General features: G+C 51.7%; 1 pseudogene; it reads left to right on the forward strand.

The window, feature by feature from the left end:
* Positions 1 to 285: 285 nt before the first annotated feature.
* On the forward strand, positions 286 to 402 carry LOC116409017 (annotated as a pseudogene).
* The last annotated feature ends 8545 nt before the right edge of the window (positions 403 to 8947 follow it).

An 8947-nucleotide genomic window follows, 5' to 3' on the forward strand; every position in this document is an offset into this window, starting at 1 on the left:
GGCGAAAAGTCAGTCTAGTCATCGCCTACGGCCATACCACCCTGAAAGCGCCCGATCTCTCTGATCTCGAAGCTAAGCAGGGGACGGCTTGGTTAGTACCTGGATGGGAGACCGCCTGGGAAATACCAGGTGTTGTGTAGCTTTTGCATTTGCCATTCTGACCAGCAGGAGGCAGTCTTCTCTAGGCTTTTCTGCATTGATTCTGAGAAGAGGCCGAGAGCGGCCTTTGAGCGAGTAGAAGCGGCTAGGAGATGTTTAAGAGGACGAAAAGTCAGCTTAGTCATCGCCTACGGCCATACCACCCTGAAAGCGCCCAATCTCGTCTGATCTCGGAAGCTAAGCAGGGACGGCTTGGTTAGTACCTGGATGGGAGACCGCCTGGGAATACCAGGTGTGTAGGCTTTTGCATTTTTGCCATTCTGACCAGCAGGAGCAGTCTTCTCTATGCTTTTCTGCATGGATTCTGAGAAGAGCCCGAGAGGCGCGCCTTTGAGCGAGTTAAGAAGCGGCTAGGAGATGTTTAAGAGGACGAAAAGTCAGCTTAGTCATCGCCTACGGCCATACCAAGGGATCACATTCAAAATTATGTAGTGGAGAATGCATTATGAGCAGTATCAGCATGGCTTTTGAAGGACAGGTCATGTCAGCCAATTTAATTGCTTTTATGATGAGGTAAGTAAGAAGCTGGACGTGGGAGGGGCAGTAGTGGATATTGGAGGGGCAAGTAGTGGGACAGTGGGGATGCAAGTAGTGGGACAGTGGGGAGCAGTAGTGGGGACAGTGCGGGGGGAGTAGTGGGCATACGTGGGGGGGCAGTAGTGGGACAGTGGGGGGGCAAGTAGTGGGACAGTGGGGGGGCAGTAGTGGGACAGTGGGGAGCAGTAGTGGGGACAGTGGGGGGGCCAGTAGTGGGACAGTGGGGAGCAAGGACGACAGGGGGGGCAGTAAGTGGGACAGTGGGGGGGCAAGTCAGTGGGACAGTGGGGGGGCAGAGGGGACGGGGGGGCAGTAGTGGGACAGTGGGGGGGCAGTAGTGGGACAGTGGGGGGCAGTAGTGGGACACAGTGGGGGGGCAGTTAGTGGGGACAGTGGGGATGCAGTAGTGAGACAGTGGGGAGGGCAGTAGTGGGACAGTGGGGGTGGCAGTAGTGGGACAGCTGGGGAGTGCAGTAGTGAGACCACACGTGGGGGGGGCAGTAGTGGGAGCATGTGGGGGGCCGGCAAGTAGTAGGGACAGTGGGGATGCCAGATAGTGAGACAGTGGGGGGCAGTAAGTGGGACAGTGGGGGGGCAAGTAGATATAATCTATTTGGATTTTGCCAAAAGCATTTGATACCGTTCCCCACAAACGACTGCTTTCTAAGCTAAAGTCTATTGGTCTTAGTGAAGTCGTTTGCACATGGATAGAAAACTGGCTACAGGATCGGGTACAGAGGGTGGTTGTTAATGGTACATTCTCTACTTGGAGTAAGGTTCTCAGTGGGGTCCCTCAGGGTTCTGTACTGGGTCCACTTTTGTTTAATTTGTTCATAAATGACTTAGGGGAGGGTATTATGGGTAATGTATCAGTGTTTGCAGATGACACAAAACTCTGCAGCCCAGTCAGTTCTACCCAGGATGTGACATCCCTGCAGCAGGATCTTGACCAACTGGCAATCTGGGCAGCTAAGTGGCAGATGAGATTTAATGTGGATAAATGTAAGGTCATGCACCTGGGATGTAAAAATATGCAAGCCCCGTATACCCTTAATGGGACTGCACTAGGCAAATCCATAATGGAGAAGGAGCTTGGAGTCCTTGTAGATAATAAACTTGGCTGTAGCAAGCAATGCCAGGCAGCAGCTGCAAGGGCAAACAAGGTTTTGAGCTGTATTAAAAGGGGTATAGATTCACGGGAGGAGGGGGTTATTCTTCCCCTTTACAGAGCGCTGGTAAGGCCCCATCTAGAATATGCTGTTCAGTTTTGGTCTCCAGTGCTCAAACGGGACATTATTGAGTTAGAGAGGGTCCAGAGAAGGGCAACTAAGCTGGTAAAGGGTATGGGAAGTCTCAGTTATGGGGAAAGGCTGGCCCAGTTGGGATTGGTTACACTGGGGAAGGGGCGCTTAAGAGGTGACATGATAACTATGTATAAATATATAAAGGGATCATATAATAACCTTTCTAATGTTTTATTTACCAGTAGGTCCTTCCAACGGGCACGAGGGCACCCACTCCGTTTAGAAGAAGGGAGGTTCCATTTAAACATTCGGAAAGGATTTTTTACAGTGAGAGCTGTGAGGTTGTGGGGTCCCCCCTCCCCGAATCAGTCGTACTGGCTGATACATTATATAGCTTTATATAGGGGCTGGATGGATTCTTAGCAAGTGAGGGAATACAGGGATATGGGAGATAGCTCTCAGTACAAGTGAGGGAATACAGGGGTAGGGGGGATAGCTCTCAGTACAAGTGAGGGAATACAGGGGTAGGGGGGATAGCTCTCAGTACAAGTGAGGGAATACAGGGGTAGGGGAGATAGCTCTCAGTACAAGTGAGGGAATACAGGGGTAGGGGGGATAGCTCTCCAGTACAAGTGAGGGAATACAGGGGTAGGGGAGATAGCTCTCAGTACAAGTGAGGGAATACAGGGGTAGGGGGGATAGCTTCTCAGTACAAGTGAGGGAATACAGGGGTAGGGGGGATAGCTCTCAGTACAAGTGAGGGAATACAGGGGTTAAGGGGGGGATAGCTCTCAGTACAAGTGAGGGAATACAGGGGTATGGGAGATAGCTCTCAGTACAAGTGAGGGAATACAGGGGTAGGGGGGATAGCTCTCAGTAAAGTGAGGGAATACAGGGGTAGGGAGATAGCTCTCAGTACAAGTGAGGGAATACAGGGGTAGGGGGATAGCTCTCAGTACAAGTGAGGGATACAGGGGTAGGGGAGATAGCTCTCAGTACAAGTGAGGGAATACAGGGGTAGGGGAGATAGCTCTCAGTACAAGTGGGGAATACAGGGGTAGGGGGGATAGCTCTCAGTACAAGTGAGGGAATACAGGGGTAGGGGGGATAGCTCTCAGTACAAGTGAGAGAATACAGGGGTAGGGGGGATAGCTCTCAGTACAAGTGAGGGAATACAGGGGTAGGGGGGATAGCTCTCAGTACAAGTGAGAGAATACAGGGGTAGGGGGGATAGCTCTCAGTACAAGTGAGGGAATACAGGGGTAGGGGGGGATAGCTCTCAGTACAAGTGAGGGAATACAGGGGTAGGGGAGATAGCTCTCAGTACAAGTGAGGGAATACAGGGGTAGGGGGATAGCTCTCAGTACAAGTGAGGGAATACAGGGGTAGGGGGGATAGCTCTCAGTACAAGTGAGAGAATACAGGGGTAGGGGGGATAGCTCTCAGTACAAGTGAGGGAATACAGGGGTAGGGGGGATAGCTCTCAGTACAAGTGAGGGAATACAGGGGTATGGGAGATAGCTCTCAGTACAAGTGAGGGAATACAGGGGTAGGGGGGATAGCTCTCAGTACAAGTGAGGGAATACAGGCGTAGGGGAGATAGCTCTCAGTACAAGTGAGGGAATACAGGGGTAGGGGGGATAGCTCTCAGTACAAGTGAGGGAATACAGGGGTAGGGGGGATAGCTCTCAGTACAAGTGAGGGAATACAGGGGTAGGGGAGATAGCTCTCAGTACAAGTGAGGGAATACAGGGGTAGGGGAGATAGCTCTCAGTACAAGTGAGGGAATACAGGGTTAGGGGGGATAGCTCTCAGTACAAGTGAGGGAATACAGGGTTATAGGAGATAGCTCTCAGTACAAGTGAGGGAATACAGGGGTAGGGGAGATAGCTCTCAGTACAAGTGAGGGGAATACAGGGGTAGGGGAGATAGCTCTCAGTACAAGTGAGGGAATACAGGGGTAGGGGGATAGCTCTCAGTACAAGTGAGGGAATACAGGGGTAGGGGGATAGCTCTCAGTACAAGTGAGGGAATACAGGGGTTATGGGGGATAGCTCTCAGTACAAGTGAGGGAATACAGGGGTAGGGGAGATAGCTCTCAGTACAAGTGAGGGAATACAGGGGTAGGGGGGATAGCTCTCAGTACAAGTGAGGGAATACAGGGGTAGGGGAGATAGCTCTCAGTACAAGTGAGGGAATACAGGGGTAGGGGGGATAGCTCTCAGTACAAGTGAGGGAATACAGGGGTATGGGAGATAGCTCTCAGTACAAGTGAGGGAATACAGGGGTAGGGGGAGATAGCTCTCAGTACAAGTGAGGGAATACAGGGGTTATGGAGATAGCTCTCAGTACAAGTGAGGGAATACAGGGGTAGGGGGGATAGCTCTCAGTACAAGTGAGGGAATACAGGGGTAGGGGGGATAGCTCTCAGTACAAGTGAGGAATACAGGGGTATGGGAGATAGCTCTCAGTACAAGTGAGGGAATACAGGGGTAGGGGGATAGCTCTCAGTACAAGTGAGGGAATACAGGGGTAGGGGGATAGCTCTCAGTACAAGTGAGGGAATACAGGGGTAGGGAAGATAGCTCTCAGTACAAGTGAGGGAATACAGGGGTAGGGGAGATAGCTCTCAGTACAAGTGAGGGAATACAGGGGTAGGGGGAGATAGCTCTCAGTACAAGTGAGGGAATACAGGGGTAGGGGGGATAGCTCTCAGTACAAGTGAGGGAATACAGGGGTAGGGGGGATAGCTCTCAGTACAAGTGAGGGAATACAGGGGTAGGGGGGATAGCTCTCAGTACAAGTGAGGGAATACAGGGGTAGGGGAGATAGCTCTCAGTACAAGTGAGGGAATACAGGGGTATGGGAGATAGCTCTCAGTACAAGTGAGGGAATACAGGGGTATGGGAGATAGCTCTCAGTACAAGTGAGGGAACAGGGGTAGGGGGATAGTCTCAGTACAAGTAGGGAATACAGGGGTATGGGAATAGCTCTCAGTACAAGTGAGGGAAATACAGGGGTATGGGAGATAGCTCTCAGTACAAAGTGAGGGAATACAGGGGTATGGGAGATAGCTCTCAGTACAAGTGAGGGAATACAGGGGTATGGGAGATAGCTCTCAGTACAAGTGAGGGAATACAGGGGTAGGGGGATAGCTCTCAGTACAAGTGAGGGATACAGGGGTAGGGGGATAGCTCTCAGTACAAGTGAGGGAATACAGGGGTAGGGGGGATAGCTCTCAGTACAAGTGAGGGAATACAGGGGTAGGGGAGATAGCTCTCAGTACAAGTGAGGGAATACAGGGGTAGGGGGGGATAGCTCTCAGTACAAGTGAGGGAATACAGGGGTAGGGGAGATAGCTCTCAGTACAAGTGAGGGAATACAGGGGTAGGGGGGATAGCTCTCAGTACAAGTGAGGGAATACAGGGGTAGGGGGGGATAGCTCTCAGTACAAGTGAGGGAATACAGGGGTAGGGGAGATAGCTCTCAGTACAAGTGAGGGAATACAGGGGTATGGGAGATAGCTCTCAGTACAAGTGAGGGAATACAGGGGTATGGGGAGATAGCTCTCAGTACAAGTGAGGGAATACAGGGGTAGAGGAGATAGCTCTCAGTACAAGTGAGGGAATACAGGGGTATGGGAGATAGCTCTCAGTACAAGTGAGGGAATACAGGGTTATGGGAGATAGCTCTCAGTACAAGTGAGGGAATACAGGGGTAGGGGAGATAGCTCTCAGTACAAGTGAGGGAATACAGGGGTAGGGGGGATAGCTCTCAGTACAAGTGAGGGAATACAGGGGTAGGGGGGATAGCTCTCAGTACAAGTGAGGGAATACAGGGGTAGGGGGGGATAGCTCTCAGTACAAGTGAGGGAATACAGGGGTATGGGAGATAGCTCTCAGTACAAGTGAGGGAATACAGGGGTAGGGGAGATAGCTCTCAGTACAAGTGAGGGAATACAGGGGTAGGGGAGATAGCTCTCAGTACAAGTGAGGGAATACAGGGGTAGGGGGGATAGCTCTCAGTACAAGTGAGGGGAATACAGGGGTAGGGGGATAGCTCTCAGTACAAGTGAGGGAATACAGGGGTAGGGGGATAGCTCTCAGTACAAGTGAGGGAATACAGGGTTATGGGAGATAGCTCTCAGTACAAGTGAGGGAATACAGGGGTAGGGGAGATAGCTCTCAGTACAAGTGAGGGAATACAGGGGTAGGGGAGATAGCTCTCAGTACAAGTGAGGGAATACAGGGGTAGGGGGATAGCTCTCAGTACAAGTGAGGAATACAGGGGTATTGGGAGATAGCTCTCAGTACAAGTGAGGGAATACAGGGGTAGGGGGGATAGCTCTCAGTACAAGTGAGGGAATACAGGGGTAGGGGGGATAGCTCTCAGTACAAGTGAGGGAATACAGGGGTATGGGAGATAGCTCTCAGTACAAGTGAGGGAATACAGGGGTAGGGGAGATAGCTCTCAGTACAAGTGAGGGAATACAGGGGTATGGGAGATAGCTCTCAGTACAAGTGAGGGAATACAGGGGTAGGGGGATAGCTCTCAGTACAAGTGAGGGAATACAGGGGTAGGGGGGATAGCTCTCAGTACAAGTGAGGGAATACAGGGGTAGGGGATAGCCTCAGTACAAGTGAAGGAATACAGGGGTAGGGGGGATAGCTCTCAGTACAAGTGAGGGAATACAGGGGTATGGGGGATAGCTCTCAGTACAAGTGAGGGAATACAGGGGTAGGGGAGATAGCTCTCAGTACAAGTGAGGGAATACAGGGGTATGGGGGATAGCTCTCAGTACAAGTGAGGGAATACAGGGGTATGGGAGATAGCTCTCAGTACAAGTGAGGGAATACAGGGGTATGGGAGATAGCTCTCAGTACAAGTGAAGGAATTACAGGGGTAGGGGGGATAGCTCTCAGTACAAGTGAGGGAATACAGGGTATGGGGGATAGCTCTCAGTACAAGTGAGGGAATACAGGGTAGGGGGGATAGCTCCAGTACAAGGAGGGATACAGGGGTATGGGGATAGCTCTCAGTACAAGTGAGGGGGAATACAGGGGAGGGGGGATAGCTCTCAGTACAAGTGAGGGAATACAGGGGTAGGGGGGATAGCTCTCAGTACAAGTGAAGGAATACAGGGGTAGGGGGGATAGCTCTCAGTACAAGTGAGGGAATACAGGGGTATGGGGGATAGCTCTCAGTACAAGTGAGGGAATACAGGGGTAGGGGAGATAGCTCTCAGTACAAGTGAGGGAATACAGGGGTAGGGGGGATAGCTCTCAGTACAAGTTGCCCCAGGGACTGGTCCAATTGCCATCTTCTAGTCAGGAAGGAAATTTTCCCCTCTGATGCAAATTGTAGAGGGCACAGAAGGGGTTTTGCCCCCCTGGATCAGTAGCGGTAGGGCAGGTTTCATATGGACATTGAAAGGGTTGAACATGATGGACGTGTCTTTTCCAGCCTCACCTACTGTGTTACTGTGTATGTAATACCCCTGCCCATAACTGCACAGGAAGGGTTGGGGCAGTTACAGCCAACACAAGGGTATATATGAATAAGCTCACATTACATGTAACTGTATATTAGAGAATTACCTTTTCTTATTCCTTATATTTCTATAGTCCTATTCATTCTCCAGTCTCTCATTCACACCACTGCCTGGTTGCTAGGGGAAATGGATCCCTAGTAACCAAACATCTGCCAAGGAAAGTTCATTTAAATACTAGTCCTCCTTAGACACTCAGCCCACTTTGGGGTTCTGGGATCCCTGGGCTCTGTATAAATCCCCTGCCATGAGCTGCCCTTAGCCCCACACTAACTGCCCCCCACTAACTGCCTCCACTGTTGCCACGGTGCTTCCTGCCAGGTCTGGCACTGTTTTGGGAGTTAAAGAGTCAGAAAGAAGGAAAATAGAAATATAAATATATCAGCGATGCGTTCCCTGTAAGCAGTGTCCCAGCCCACATGAGAGCAGGGTATGTAGCCTGACTTACCCCCAGCATGTAAGTACTGTACATACACATCATCTCTCCCCTGCACAGGAGCTTACAATCTATCAGTAACAAAGCTGGGAAGCCAGACAGGCCCTACATTAGGGGGCAAATGAGCCCAAGGTTGGGGTGTAACTAAATTCTTATAGAAAAGCCCCCCATTTCCCAAACATAATGAGACAAGGGGGCTTTGGCCCAGAGTACCCCCCCCCCGGCACTGAGATACAAGTGTAACGAATAAGCCAAACAGGTCCCTTGGGGAACCGAGACTCCCAGCTTAAAGGGCAACTTCACATTTATTAGAAATACTGTATTAACATATAGAACAACCCCAAAACCCCCAGAAATGTGTAGAGGTTGGGGAGTGGCAGCAAATATATCCCACAAACCACCTCCGGGGGCAACTGGTCGGCCCAACACCTCCCGCCCCCTGGGCTGCTGGCCAAGCACCCCATCATTATTGCCCTTCTCCAGCCACAACCTGTTCCTATTGTAAGAGAGCGGCCAATTGCCCCTTTATACTGTTTGGCCGGATGGTGCGGCCCCCACACGGTGTCAGGGACAAACAGTAACACCAATGCCCGGCGGCTGTGTAACCGGGGGGGGGTAACACTGTAACACCAAAGCCCGGCGGCTGTGTAACCGGGGGGGGGTAACACAGTAACACCAAAGCCCGGCGGCTGTGTAACCAGGGGGGTAACACAGTAACACCAAAGCCCGGCGCCTGTGTAACCGGGGGGGGGGGGGGGTAACACAGTAGCACCAAAGCCCGGCGGCTGTGTAACCGGTGGGTAACACAGTAACACCAAAGCCCGGCGCCTGTGTAACCGGGGGGGGGTAACACAGTAGCACCAAAGCCCGGCGGCTGTGTAACCGGGGGGGGTAACACAGTAACACCAAAGCCCGGCGCCTGTGTAAACGGGGGGGGGTAACACAGTAACACCAAAGCCCGGCGGCTGTGTAACCGGGGGGGGTAACACCAGTAGCACCAAAGCCCGGCGGCTGTGTAACCAG

The sequence above is a fragment of the Xenopus tropicalis genome, chromosome 2 (genome assembly GCF_000004195.4).
Source record: "Xenopus tropicalis strain Nigerian chromosome 2, UCB_Xtro_10.0, whole genome shotgun sequence".
In the NCBI taxonomy this organism is placed as follows: Eukaryota; Metazoa; Chordata; class Amphibia; order Anura; family Pipidae; genus Xenopus; species Xenopus tropicalis.